A 12,775-nucleotide genomic window follows, 5' to 3' on the forward strand; every position below is an offset into this window, starting at 1 on the left:
AAAACTCAGGAGACAGCAGATGCTGGAGAGGATGTGGAGAAAGAGGAACACTTCTTCATTGTTGGTGGGATTGCAAGCTGGAAAAACCACTCTAGAAATCAGTTTGGTGATTCCTCAGAAAATTAGACATAGTACTACCTGAGGACTGATCTATACCACTCCTGGACATATACCCAGAAGGTGCTCCTACATGTTACAAGGACACATGCTCCACCATGTTCATAGCTGCCTTATTTATAAATAAAACTGATACATGTTGGGGAGATACAGACATGAAAATTTGAATAGATCCTGAAGTATCCTGAGAGATAAAAGCAAAGAGATGTAGTCACAGAATGATACATCTTTGCACATCAGAAGCAGCACTGTGGACCTAGGTTTTGGCTGGGGCCCACAGAGCAGCTCAGTGCCTCTGTTCCAGTCCAGCTGAGATGTGTGCTAGAGTCAATCAAGCCAGCCAGCATTCCAGTGCAACCTTAACCACCCAGGCTCAGTTACATGCTCACCATAGGCAGGGTGAAATCTATACCCTTAAGAAGATCCTTATTCCAAGGCTATCTTGTCAGATCAAGACCCTAGATATGGCAGTGGATCCAAACAGGAACCAGGATGGACCCAAATACATTGAACCTCCTAGCCACAAGACAGACGGGATAGGTTCCTTGTACAAATCATGTCACGTCCATGAGACCCAGGCCCACTGTCATTCCGCTATGAATGGGGAGGAATCTAATTCACCCAGAACACTTTCATTAAAAATTTAGAAAGCTGAAAATGCCCTTGGCCTCCTCTGTGCACAGATGTGAACACAAGCCAAAACATACAATCCATAGTCAGGTAAACTAGACCAGCTGCAGGGATGTGCCTTGGGTCTAGATGTGTCAAGGCAGCCCTGACTGTGGAGACAAAGCAGAAACAGGACACCAGAGCATGAGGCTGAGTCTCTGTAAATCCCCTGAACAAAGTAACCTTCCCTACCATTCACTGGCTAGGAATGCAGAGTCAAAGGAACATGAGACCTTTGCCTTTAAACTGGGTGCAGTCTGGACAAAAGCTTGCCTAGACAAAAGCTCTCTACTTCCACTGGACCTGGACCTGACTGGGGCCACAGGTGAAGCACAATTGTTCTACTTCAGGTTAAGTTGGGCGGGCTGTCAATCACTGCATCTGCTGTTCTTGCTCTCCCTCCCCACCCCACACAATGCATAGAAAACAAATTCAGCTGAGGACAACAACCGGACAGAAACAATAAAAGAGGTGAAATTAATGAAGAAAATGAGTTAAAAGCCAGACAGAAACATCCACCCAACAATGTGTAAACACACAAACACATGCACATTCAAAAATGCATGCACACACACACACACACACACACACACACACACACACGCCTGCGCACATGTATGAGAAAATATTCACTGTCATCACACCTCCAAATAGAACACTAGAACAAATAGAAATAGAATCAAGGAAAGTGTGTGTGTGTGTGTGTGTGTGTGTGTGAAATTTATGAAAAACATTTTAGAGTCTTAGTGTTCAGAGGATACACAGCCTTGTGCAGGACCCAAATTAATGAAAGAAGTAAGCAGACCATTTCAGGCCCCAGATGAGAAAATTGGCAGAGTGGATGAAAGGCCAGCAATCGAGTGGATAACTTTCCTTGCCAACTTTCTCCTTTGTGAGAGAGTTGGCAAGGAAGTTGGAGCTCTGGGAGCAAACAGAAATTATGCAGGTGACAGATCCACTCAATCAAGTCAGAAGCATGGCTGAAAACTGAAGCAGATGAGATGAAGCTGAGAAGGAATTTCTAGACTGGGAGATGACATAAAGACTACCATACTTTGAGGAATATGTAAAGAAAGGGATGAGTTTGTCCAGATATTTGGGACACCCAACCAAACCAAGAGCAATGTGAGAAAGTCTACAGGCACTGACAAGTCAACCAACAGAACTAGAGTCAATGCTATTCACAAATACACTGTGAATAGGCATGATCAGGGAGGAACCACGCAAAAACACGTCATAATCAAGATATTCTCCAATGGAGGAGCTAGAGAAAGGACCCAAGGAGCTGAAGGGGTTTGTATCCCCATAGGAGGAACAGCAATATGATCCAACCAGTAACCCCAAAACTCCCAGGGACTAAATCACCAACCAAAGAGTACACATGGAGAGACCCATGGCTTCAGTCACATATTAGCAGATGGTCAATGGTAAGAGAGGCCCTTGGTTTTCTGAGGGCTCAATGCCCCAGTGTAGGAGAATGCCAGTACAGGGAAGCAGGAGTGGGTGGGTTGGTGACCAGGGGAAGAGGGGATGGGATGGGGGTTTTCAGAGGGGAAACAAGGAAAGGGGATAACATTTGAAGTGTAAATAAAGAAAATATCTAATCACAAAAACACGTGAACCCCAGAACGAGTCTTACATGTTACAACTAAAGATTGCCAACCCTCCCTCCAAGATAGCTCTGTGAGAATGACATCAGATGACAAGTCAGCAACCTCAAAAGCCAGGAGAGCTTGAAATGACAGATTCGTAGCTGTGAAAGTAACTGACCTTTTAAACGGAGCTGCTGTGTCCAGCACAAGACTCTTCCATTTGATGGTGACATCAGTGCCTGTCAAGACAAGCATAGACCTAGGCAGTCTGCAAAGCTAAGGTGGAAGCTCAGAACTTAGTTGTAACATTTCTGACCACACTGGAAAGAGAACATACTTTGATAGGGATGACTGGAGAAAGGAGCTTTAATGTCATCAGTACCTTGTAAAGAATACAAGTGAGACTGTGCACTGCCTTGGCCAGGGCAAAAAATATCTGCAATCAAATGTAGAGGACAGGTTGTCAATGGAAATACTTGTGAAAAGATGAGAAGATGGGGTCCTACACCAATACATGTAGAACACTTGCTAGAACACATGCTAAGATAAAGAATAGAAAATAGTAAATGTGTGTGAAGTGTAGAGAAAATAAGAAAGGAAATGTATTAGGAGACATGAGACAAAATATCTTATAAGACCATGGTCTGCACGAGTAGGCTGGCAAATGGGAACATTGACAGGTTCTTTGTACCTCCCTCTCTGTCTCAGGTTATGGTGTCTTGGCATCCTCACTGGAGGTGACTCCATCCCACAGACAGATATGCTGGGAAGGCTTCTTAAATACATCCACAGCTAAACTGCACACAGAATGGCAGCAGGGCTTCAAGAAGGACATATATAACTCCCTCAAAGAAATACAGGAGAACACAAGTAAATAGGAAGAAGTCCTTGAAGAACTAAGGGAAAACACAGCAAAACAGGTGAAGTAATTGAACAAAGACATCCAGAATATAAAGATGGAAGTAGAAGCAATAATGAAATCACAAAGGGAAACAACTTGGGACATAGAAAACCTAGGAAATAAGTCAGTAGTCATGGATCCAAGCATCAACAACAGAATACAAGAGATATAAGAAAGAATCTTGAATGCAGACGATACCATAGAAAACATTGATACAACAGTCAAAGAAAATGAAAAATACAAAAAGTTCCTGACCCAAAACATCCAGGAAATCCAGAACACAATGAGAAGAACAAACCTAAAGTTTATAGGTATAGAAGAGACTGAAGATTTCCAACTTAAAGGGCCAGTAAATGTCTTCAATAAAATTATAGAAGAAAACTTCCCTAACCTAAAGAAAGAGATGCCCTTGAACATACAAGAAGCTTACAGAACTCCAAATAGATTTGACCAGAAAAGAAATTCCTCCCATCACATAATAATTAAAACACCAAATGTTCTAAACAAACAAAGAATATTAAAAGCAGTAAGGGAAAAAGGTCAAGTAACAAATAAGGGCAGACCTATCACAATTACACTGGACTTCTCACTATGAAAACCAGAAGAGCCTGGGCAGATGTCATACAGACCCTAAGGGAACACAAATGCCAAACCAAACTGTTCTATATCCAGCAAATCTCTCAGTTGCCGTAGATGGAGAAACCGAGGTATTTCATAACAAAAACAAATTTACACAGTATCTTTCCACAAATCCAGTCCTTCAAATGATAATGAATGGAATAAAACCAACAAAAGGAGGAAAACTACACACTAGAAAAAGCAAGAAATTAATCTTCTTTCAACAAACCCAAAAGAAGATAAACACACAAACAAAAATTATGACAAAAATAACAGGAAACAACAATCACTATTCCGTCATATCTCTTAACATCAATGTTCTCAATTCCCCAATAAAAAGACATAGACTAGATATGTAAAAAAAGATGCAACATTTTTCTGCCTACAGAAAACACATCTCAGTGTCAAAGACAAACACTACTTCAGAGTAAAAGGGTGGAAAGCAGTTTTCTGAGCAAATGGTCCCAGGAAACAAGCAGGAGTAGCCATTCTAATATCCAATAAAATAGACTTTCAACCAAAAGTCATCAAAAAAAGACACAGAAGGACACTTTATACTCATCAAAGGAAAAATCTACCAGAAAGAACTCTCAATTCTGAACATCTATGCTCCAAGTACAAGGGCACCCTCACTCATAAAGGAAACTTTACTAAAGCTTAAAGCACACATCATAACCCACACAATAATTGTGTGTGACTTCAACAACCCACTCCCCTCAATGGACAGATCAGGAAAACACAAAGTAAACAGAGACAAAGTGAAACTAATTAAAGTTTTGGACCAAATGGATTTAAGAAATAACTATAGAACATTTCATCCCAAAGCAAAAGAATATGCCTTCTTCTTAGCACCTGATGGTACCTTCTTATAAATTGACTATATAATTAGTCACAACAGAGACCCCAACAGATATAAGAACAATCTAATTCCATTCCTCCTATCAGATAACTATGGAGTAAGGGTGGTCTTCAATAGCAGCAAAAACAATAGAAAGCCCACATACACATGGAAACTGAACAATGTTCTACTCAATGATACCTTGGTCAGGGAATAAGTAAGAAAACAAATTGAAACCTTTTAGAAAATGAAGACACAACATACCCAGATTTATGGGACACAATGAAAGCAGTGCTAAGTGGAAAACTCACAGCACTGAATGCCTCCAAAAAGAAGCTGGAGAGAGCATACACTATCAGATTGACAGCACACATGAAAGCTTTAAAACAAAAGAAGCTAATACACCCAAGAGGAGTAGAAGGCAGGAAATCATCAAACCCAGGGCTGAAATCAACCAAGATGAAACAAAAAGAACTATACAAAGAATCAACAAAACCAGGAGCTGGTTCATTGAGAAAATCAACAAGATAGATAAACCTTTAGCCAGACTAACCAGAGGGAACAGAGACAAAATCCAAATTAACAAAATCAGAAATGAAAACGGAGAAATAACAACAGAAACTGAGGAATTTCAAAAAATTATCAGTTCCTACAAAAGCCTATACTCAACAGAAGTGGACAATCTGGATGAAATGGACAATTTTCTAGACAGATAGCAAATACCAAAGTTTAATCAGGATCAGATAGACCATCTACAAGGGACCATAACCCCTAAAGAAAGAGAAATGGTCATTGACAGTCTCCCAACCAAAACACACAAGGACCAGATGTTTTTAGTGCAGAATTCTATCAGACCTTCAAAGAAGACCTAACACAAATACTCTTCAAACTATTCCACAAAATAGAAACAGAAGGAACACTACCCAACTCATTCTATGAAGCCACAATTTTGCTGATACCAAAACCACACAAAGATCTAACAAAGAAAGAAAACATTAGAACAATTTCCCTTATGAATATCAATGCAAATATACTCAATAAAATTCTTGCCAACTTAATCTAAGACCACATCAAAAAAATCATACTCCATGATCAAGTAGGCTTCATCCCACGAATTCAGGGATGGTTCAATATACGGAAATCCATCAATGTAATCTACTACATAAACAGACTCAATGAAAAAATTCACATGGTCATTTCATTAGGTGCTGGAAAAAATATTTGACAAAATTCAGCATCCTTTCTTGTTAAAGGTCTTGGAAAGAACAGGAATTTAAGGCCAATACATAAACATAATAAAAGCAATATACAGCAAGCCAGTAGCCAACATCAAACTAAATGGAGAATAACTTGAAGCAGTCCCACTGAAATCACGGACAAGACAAGGCTGTCCACTCTCTCCCTACCTGTTCAATACAGTACTCAAAGTACTAGCCAGAGGTATTAGACAAGAAAAGAGGGTAAAATGGATTCAAGTTGGAAAGGAAGAAGTCAAAGTATCATTATTTGCAGATGATATAATTGTGTAATTAAGTGACCCCACATATTCTACCAGAGAACTCCTACCTCTGATAAACAACTTCAGCAAAGTGGCTGGTTATAAAGTCAACTCAAGCAAATCAGTAGCCTTCCTATACTCAAAGGATAAACAGGCTGAGAAAAAAATTAGGGAAATGACCCCCTTCACAATAGCCACAAACAAAATAAAGTATCTTGGTGTGACTCTAACCAAACAAGTGAAAAATCTGTATGATAGGAACCTCAAGTTCCTCAAGCTCCACACTTTGTCTCTGTATTTCTTGCTGTGAGTATTTTGTTCCCCCTTCTAATAAAGACCAAAGCATCCACTCATTGGTTTTCCTTCTTCTTGAGCTTCATGTGGTCTTGGGTATTCTGGGCTTTTAGGACACAATGAAAGCAGTGCTAAGAGCAAAACTCACAGATGTAAGTGCCTCCAAAAAGAAACTGGTGAGAGCATACACTAGAAGCTTGACAGCACACCAGTCCTATAGTGTGGTCAGTATAACAGAGATCACAGATTAACAAACACTATTCCATTTTCCCAATCGGCTATCAAATTCCAATACATTTCTAGTTATTGGTGGGTCTATGTGCTTACTCTCTTTTTCTACACTGGGATTTTTGTCTGACTTGAACCTGCCCTCATCTTGTAATGCTGTAAATTAACATGTGCATGGGTTCTGTTGTGCCCCAAACTTAGCTTCTTTGGAAATATCCATCACCTTTGGCTCTTAAGAGTCTTTCTAGTCCCACTTCCTAAGTAATCCTCGAGTCTTGAGGGAAGGGGTGTGATATGGATTTCCTATTTAGGAATGAGCAATTTGAAACTATTGATGGATGTTGGTTGTAGGTGCCATAGTAGAGAGAGAAGCTCACCAAGATGCTAAGCCATCATTTATCTGAAGAAGCAGAGGGGTACCACCTCCCAGGGAAGACTGATACCCAGCTAACTCACTCCAGTTACTTTATCCAAACATCATACAAGGTTAATTGGGGCTGCAAAAGGTTCCAGCTACCAAAGTTATCTTGCCCTTTGTTGCTCATAAGAGCAGACAACACTCCAAATCTCAGTCCCTTTTGACCATGGCCATCCATAATCAAAAGTAGGAACTCTAGGTCTGCCAGGAGTGTCTCAGGACTAAGATTAGTGCAGCTACAAATTCTCATGTAGGACCACATACGACTTTCTAGAAAGACAACATTTCTTCAAGGTTCAGTCTCATAACAATTTCTCAGGCTCTACTGATTAACACAAACATGGCAAAGGCTTTGCTGAAATACTTCAGTCAAGTCAGACATAAAGGGTTTGCTGCACATTTCATTTACAGCCAGACATTTATTAAAGTCAGCCTTTAGTATACACATCAGTACATGAAGTGAAGTGGAAACTTCTGGTTTCTTTGGAAAGCCAGTTATGTCACTTGACTTTTTGCTGGATAACACAGGTGCAAGGATATTTTGCTAAAGCACACATGTGAAAGAAGGTTTTTCTGAAGCAGACACAGATGAAAGGATTTTTGCTATAGTAATCTTGTAAAAGGACACATGATATTCATGAGGAATATAAGTATGACCCCACAGACAACGGGAGCTCGATCACTGGTTCGCTTTGCTCCGCCTCACTATTCTTTATTAATGATACACATGGATTGATTCGCCTTACATTGTGATGCTGAGATCCCCTTGTAGTGATGCCATAGAGAGAACACCTCAGGCTAGTTGGTGAACCTTGCATCTTCTGAACTGAACTGCAGTTTCTGGTTTGTGTGTGGTGATTGGACTGCAGCTCTTGGTTCATATTTACTGTTTGCTACTAGACTGAACTGCTGATATTATGAAAACAAAGATTGAACTCGCCCCCAAAGAACTCTTTCTAAACAGGGCTGCTTCCCCAGTGTCCTAATACCTTTTCTTTTCCACTGCCTGTGGTTGTTAATGGGCTAGAGGGGAGGCTGAGCACTTATTAAAATAAGTTGAGAAAAATGTATGCCTATAATGAATGCTCTTATCTCCCACATGTTATTTGTGGGTCTCTGTGTGTATTGCTATCTACTGAAAGAAAAAGCTTCCTTGATGAGGATTGAAAGATACACTGATATACAGGCAAAGCAATAAGCCATTAGAAATCATTCAATGCTATGCTCATTTAGTAAGTTCGCAATAATAGGCTTTCTCTTAGTTATTATACCCTACCTAGTCACAGGTTGTCAGTCTGGTTAATAGTGTCAGGTATGACTTGCACCTCATGAACTGGGCCTTAAACCTGGGCTGTAAAATGGTTGCATAAATCCATAGCTACCATGTCAGTACTGCATCAGGGCACATCTCACACCAGGTAGGTTGTTATTGTATTTCACTGGTTTTCCAAGTGGATAAGCTTGACAGTCACTCTTCACCTCTAGTAGCATTTATATTACCTTCCAGCACCATGAAGTCTAGCCAGAAGGAATGAAAATACCAGGTCAGTACCCACTTCACTTATTCATGTTCTATGACTCAGGTATGTACTGTTATCTTGGTTAATTTGCCATTGCTTGTGATAAGACGCTATGAACAAGGCAACTCATGAGAGTATTGGGAAGTTAAAGTTTAAAGTGCTGAGTCCATGACTGTCAACACCATGGTCATCTCACACTGCCTTGCATCATGTGATCTGTGTTCCTACTGTCAACAGGACACAACAATAAAATGATCCTCAATTACTTATTGCTACATCCACAAACCCTCATCAGAGAAGATTCTCCTCAAAGTAGATGGCAGTTAACATGGAGACCCACAGCTTGTCAATGAGCAGACCCAAGAGAATTTGAGTGTTGTGGGGAATCTACCAGAGACTACTCAGACACAGGTTAAAGCCAATAGAAAGTCTTTATTAACTGGCTAGTAACTATACCAGTGTTCAGGATATCAGTGTAGCCCCCAACCTTTGTCAGGCTGAACTTTTATGCACAAAAAAACCATATCCTGTGAAGATATATTTCAGTGAACATGAACAATTAGCCAGAAGTGGAACTACAAAAGTCAAAAGCAAGTTGTTGAATTTAGAGATTTTCCCAGAAGTATAAACTTGTAAGGGTTAGGCCTTTGTTTTCATTTTGCCTGATGTTGCTGTCTATATGCTAAATTTTATGGCCTGAATAGTACTTCCACAATGGAGTCAGTTGTACTAAGGTCTGGGTACTTGTTAGACTTAGCCTTAAATTAGTTGTCTTTATCACATTCTTCTTTTAAGGGATATATAAGGAAGAGTTGTTGGAAAAATGTTGTGGTGGTTTGAATATGAATGGTTTCCATAGATTTGTGGGTTTGAATTCTTGTTCCATGGGGAGTGGCACTCTTGGGTGTGGCCTTGTTGGAGGAAGGCTGTCACTCTGGAGGCTGACTTTGTTGTCTCCTATGCTCAAGCTAAAGTTAGTGTAACAAACAGTTTAACATTCAGTCTCTCCTGCTGTTTGCAGATCAACATGTAGAACTTTCATCCTTCACCAGCACCACGTCTACCTGCACACCACTACATTTCCTACCATGTCAAGAATGGACTAAACCTCCAAAGCTGTAAGCCAGCCCCAATTAAATGTTTTCCTTTATAAGAGTTGCACTGGTCATGGTGTCTCTTCACAGCAATAAAATCTTAACTAAGACAGGTGGTTAAGATTCGGAGATGGGGAATGACTTAAAGGAGCCAGTATTTCCCAGCACAGCAGGGCATATGCATATATTAACTCACAGAGGTCATGACAGTCTACAAAAGGCCTGCACAATCTCAAGCCAGATAAAATCCTAACATAGAGGAGGGGAAAGAGGTCAGGACATTCCATTCCTAGCTAAAGGGTTATTGTAATTTGTTTGCTATTGGGAGAAGAAAAATCAGTTTATTTGGTGGGATACTGGCATATCCACTTCACTCAAGGTTAGGACCCATGCCAAAGCTAACAGATACTGGACTTGATCAACTGTTGTTTTGCTTTGCTTTTTGTTTTTTGAGACAAGTTCTCTCTATTACCACTGGCTATCCTTGAACTTGATATGATGAAGTTGACCACAGACTCACAGAGATCTATCTGCCTCTATCTCCTGAGTACTGAGATTAAAGATGTGAGTCACCATACCTGGCTTTTACTCACATTTTAATTAGATTGTGAGAAAAAGTGAGTTATATATATATATATATATATATATATATATATATATATATATATATATATATATATGTATATATATATATAAAGACAGACAGACAGACAGACAGACACAGTGGGAGGGGGTGGAATTCACAATGTTGAGTTTTAGGGGAGGTAGAATAGAACATGGGAGAAAGCAGAGAAGGAAGATGAAGATGATCAGAAGAAATTATATTGAATTCCCAAAAATAAATACAACATTACTTTTAAATGTATTTCTACAACTTCAAAATTGTATTTTCCAATATAAATCTTACATCCCTTAAGAATTTTTAATATACAGACTTGGAGAGATGACTCAGTAGTTACAAGCACTGGCTCTTTAAGGTTAGATTCCAGCACATACATGGTTACATTACTCATAGGTATCTTTAACTGTAGTTAGGGGAATCTAACACCTCCCCTGTTCCCTGCAGGCATTGCATGCGCATGTTGCATAGACATGTATGCATGCAGAACAGGAGCCATAGACATATAATAAAAACAATGTCAAAATTTAAAGACTTTGTACAATATAATTCTTTCCACTTAAAATAAAAATACCTGAATTATGAATTGGATGCTTCAAAAGCATTAAACCTAAAGTAAAATCAATAAGAAATGTTCTCAATGGTTGCCCCAGGAGGAAAGAAAGTGTTACTTTGACATTTTTTGAAGCATAATATAATTTATTAAGCAAAGATGGAGACAAATTATTTTATAAGCTTTAAGTTTAAACTGGGATGTTCACAGAGAGAATGGGGGATCCTAAGTATCTTTAAAATGATATACATATGATTTTGTGGTTTCTGAAATATAGCTCAAAGGATGTCATTTACAAACAACTTCAAAGACTAAATCAGGTGTAAAGCTTAAGCTTTCTTTTATCAATTAATTAATTTACACTCCATATTTTGTTCACTACCACCACTGTCCACTCGCCAACTGTTCCATATCCCATACCTCCTCCCCACTTTGACAGATGTGATATCTGTCTAGAAGACTATCATTTCATCTAGATTTTCCAGTTTTGTTGAATATAGGCTTTTATGGTAGGATCTGATGATTTTTTGAATTTCCTCCATTTCTCTGTTTTCTGTTGCTGTGTCTCCCTTTTCATTTCCAATTTTGTTAATTTAGATACTGTTTCTTCACCCTTTGGTTAGTTTGGCTAAGGGTTTATCTATCTTGTTGATGCTTTCAAGAACCAGCTTCTGGTTTTGTTGACTCTTTGTATTGTTTTCTTTGTTTCTATTTGGTTGATTTCAGCCCTGAGTTTGACTATTTCCTGCCTTCTACTCCTTTTGGGTGAGTTTGCTTCTCTTTGTTTTAGATCTCTCAGGTGTGCTGTCAAGTTGTTAGTGTAAGATCTCTCCAGTTTCTTTAGCAGGGCACTAAGTGCTATAAAGTTTCCTCTTAGCACTGCTTTCATTGTACCCCATAAGTTTGGCCATGATGTGATAATATTTTTATTAAATTCCAGGAAGTCTTTAATTTCTTTCTTTATTTCTTCTCTTTCTGACCAAGTTATCATTGAGTAATGAATCGTTCAGTTTCCATGTGTATCTGGGCTTTCTGTAGTTTTTTGCTGTTATTGAAGACCAGCCTTAGCCCATGGTGATCTGATAGGATTCATGGTATTATTTCAATCTTCTTGTATTGGGTGAGGATTGTTTTGTGAACAAATATATAGTTACTTTTACAGAAGGTACCATGAAGTGCTGAGAAGATGTATTCTTTTGTTTTAGAGTGAAATGTTCTGTAGATGTCTCTTAAATCCATTTTGGTTCGTAACCTCTCTTAGTTTCATTGTGTCTGTTTAGTTTCTGTTTCCATGATCTGTCAATAGGCTAGAGTGGGGTATTGAAGTCTCCCACTATTACAGTGTAGGCTCAATGTGTGTTTAGAGCTTTAGTAAAGTTTCCTTTATGAATGTGGGTGCTCATGCATTTGGGACATAGATGTTCAGAATTGAGACTTTTTCTTGGTGAATTTATCCTTGATGAATAGGAAGTGTCCTTCTTCATCATGCTTGATAACTTTTGGTGGAAAGTCTATTTTATTGGGTATTAGAATGGCAACTCTTGCTCGTTTCCTGGGACCATTTGCTTAGAAACCTGTTTCCATCCTTTTACTCTGAGATAGTGTCTGTCTTTGTTATTGAGGTGTGTTTGCATATGCAGCAAAATGCTGAACCTTGTTTGTGAATTCAGTCTGTTAGCTTATATCTTTTATAGGTGAGTTGAGTCAATTAATATTCAAAGATATTAAAGAGAGATGACTGCTGTCTCCTGATACATTTGTTTTGTAGGTGGCTTTATGTGCTTGTGTTTCTCTTCTTTTGACTTTGTTGTGTGAT

The sequence above is a fragment of the Apodemus sylvaticus genome, chromosome 19 (genome assembly GCF_947179515.1).
Source record: "Apodemus sylvaticus chromosome 19, mApoSyl1.1, whole genome shotgun sequence".
In the NCBI taxonomy this organism is placed as follows: Eukaryota; Metazoa; Chordata; class Mammalia; order Rodentia; family Muridae; genus Apodemus; species Apodemus sylvaticus.